Source organism: Fundulus heteroclitus, unplaced genomic scaffold, assembly GCF_011125445.2.
Source record: "Fundulus heteroclitus isolate FHET01 unplaced genomic scaffold, MU-UCD_Fhet_4.1 scaffold_101, whole genome shotgun sequence".
Classification (NCBI taxonomy): Eukaryota; Metazoa; Chordata; class Actinopteri; order Cyprinodontiformes; family Fundulidae; genus Fundulus; species Fundulus heteroclitus.
Window position 1 is genome coordinate 289,829 of NW_023396477.1, and position 2,895 is coordinate 292,723.

At 38.9% G+C, this 2,895-nt stretch overlaps 1 long non-coding RNA gene across 1 annotated transcript; it reads left to right on the forward strand.

The window, feature by feature from the left end:
* Nucleotides 1-2,042: 2,042 nt before the first annotated feature.
* LOC118558129 lies at nt 2,043-2,561 on the forward strand. The gene is made up of 3 exons (XR_004928163.1): nt 2,043-2,165; nt 2,288-2,424; nt 2,524-2,561. It is a non-coding gene; the product is annotated as an uncharacterized LOC118558129 (long non-coding RNA).
* Nucleotides 2,562-2,895: the final 334 nt, after the last annotated feature.

A 2,895-nucleotide genomic window follows, 5' to 3' on the forward strand; every position in this document is an offset into this window, starting at 1 on the left:
TTTTGTCCAAAATCAAATTGTCTAATAAAAGAAATGTCCATCTTCATCCGTAGTGTAGTGTAAATAAGTTGAAAAGAAAAAATCAAAACAAAAATTACAAGAAAACTGTCTCAATACAAAATCAACCACATCGTTCCCTCTAAAACAAAATTATTCTTGAGGTTCTTCACCTTTACCCCAGATCTTGATCCCTTAAAAATGTATCCAAGCAAAATATTTTTACAGATAGTTCAACCTCTTTGTATAAGTTCAATAATCAAAAATATATTTCTCTTAACCTTGTAGCATCACATTCCCCATTAAACCTCTATGCAGCTTCTGCAAAAATTACTGATTTTTTGTCCAAAATTTGATTAAAAACTGGATTAGGCAGGAGTCAAGTACATCACCTTTTTTCTCCGTCCCCTGGACCACTGTCACTGCATGAAAAGTGTGATTTTCGTCACTATGCGGCACTGTAGATTGTCGTGGAAGTTCAGGTTAACGGCTGTTCACGGTAATTTGCAGGCAACACCAAAAACTGCTGTGAATTGTCAGATATTGACGTGGGCCTTGCTTGGCGTGGTCCCCCCATCACCCCCCCTCCTCCTAATTCTAGGGGAGGCTTTAATGTAAATGTAAATGAAAATGCTGTGAGCTATACAAATGCAAATCAGGGTTGCAGGGGGAGTTTACCCATGTCTCGCATTCAACTCCCCTTCAACTCCTCTTGGACGCGATCTACAACTTTCAGCCAGTCCGCAGACTGACGAGAAGAAACTGCTGATTGCTATCAGTGGACTGTCTCATATGAGTCAGTCGGTACTGAAGCAATGCCAAGAGCGTGGAAATGTTCAAGTCAGAAGTTTTGGTTGGGTCATTCAGGTTAAAGTAAATGAAATGGGGTTTAATGAACTAAAAATAAGTCCCACTTTAATGGAGAGGTACAGTGAGGATTTAACTATATATACAGATGCATCTAAACTAACTGATAAAAGAATGGGTGTTGCTTATGTCATTCCAAAATAAAAAATTAAAGTTGGAAAAAGAATCAGTGATGATTTAGCAGTTTACACAGCGGAATTGATTGCTGTGTGGCTAGCTTTGCTTTGGGTGGAGGTCAATAGGCCAAGGAAGGCAGTAATTGCTTCAGATTCCAGCTCAGCTTTAATCAGTATTAAAACATTTCAGTCAAAATCAAGGCAAGACATTGTGTATGATATACTGCAAGCTGCAAATAATCTAATAAAGTCAGGAATTAATATAACTCTGGTATGGTACCAGCTTCATATAGGAGTAATAGGAAACGAGTTAGCAGATAAAAGTGCTAAGCAAGCAGCTAGACATTCTAATATAGATGTTGAAGTGCACTACAGCAAAGAAGAAATTAAAAGTATGGTCAAAAACATAGTTAAGGGTAAATGGCAAACATTATGGGACGGTGGGCAGACTGGAAGACAGTTCTATAACATTCAGAATAAAGTGGGAAAGAGCAGAAATACAAACAGAAGCAAGGAGGAGGAGGATGTATTTTCTAGAATGAGGTATGGACACACGTCTAAATAAAACTTTGTTAATAATGAAGAAGCATGCTGATGGCAACTGAATTCTGTGGTAGTCCAGAGACTATAGAGCATGTTACTGTACACTTTAATAAATATCAGGAAGAAAGACAAAGACTAGTCTTACAATTACAAGGAGAACAGATGAGGCTAAACTTAGAAGAAATTCTGCAAAAAAACACAGGGGAAATGAGTGTAAACTATGTAATTGGCTTCCTGAGGAATACAGGACTAATTAAAATAATTTAGTATGATCTTTTTGTTTGTTTTGTTTTGATTGGTTTGTTTCGTTATGTTTGTTTGTGTGTTTGTTTTATTTGTTTGCAACCTATTAGGGAAGGTTAGACTCCAGTACCACACTCCAGTCCAGTTGGTGGCGGTAATGCACCATTAGTTAGTTGCCAACCACCATAAAAACCGAAAGAAGAAGAAGAAGAAGAAGAAGAAGTGGACCGTCTCGTCAGCTAATAGTGCCGATATGAATGAGCGGTTCATTTAACTGCAGAATTCGGTAAACTCCAGGTTGCTGTCCATAGAGGACAAGTTGGCGGCTCTGCAGTCGAACAACTGTGCGGTAGAGACTAACTACAAGAAGAGAAGACGTGTGCAGAATCCCAAGCTTAGGTAAGAATATGTTCGGTGACTGCTAGCTAAGCTAAAAGTAGCCTAGCCTACAACCAAATCTAAGATTAGCCTAGTAGCCTTGCAAAAGAACAAGCTTTATTAAAGTGTATTTTCATTTACAGGAAGCAGTATGCCGTCTTCACAACTCGGAGACAAATTGCAGGCGCTATGAACCGGAGCGAGGCGGTGACCTCTTATTTGCTCGGAGCCATGTCTGCAATTCCAGATTGACACGATGTTGATAAAGACGACATTGTCTGTAAGTGACTTGTTTTTACTGCTTCTCCTTCCTTGTTTAATGTTATTGTGACTTGCGTTTGATTTCTATTCATACCACTCTCATTTAATTGTTTTCCAGCCTGGCGAAGAAGATGGCGTTGTTGGCGTGGTCTCTGGATGGATTGGACGGCCGCCGCCATTTCGTAGGCTGGTGTTGTGCGCAATTCTGTTTCCCCCGTGTCGGGAGCGCACTTTGCAGCCGTTTTCCCGGCACTTCTAGTTGATTTCTCGGTAAAACAAATCCTTTAATCATGTCTAGGTTGTAACATTCAGTTTAATCGGCAGCTGTTTACAAAATTGTAAAATAAAAATAAATAAACGGTCTTTCAGACATCTCCCGAAAACTTTGGGAAATAAAGAGCAAATGTTTCTAAATTCTCAAAAATGATGTGTGATAGCATGTAGTATACTAGAAATTTCCTTAATCCAGTAAACTGTCATATTTTATATT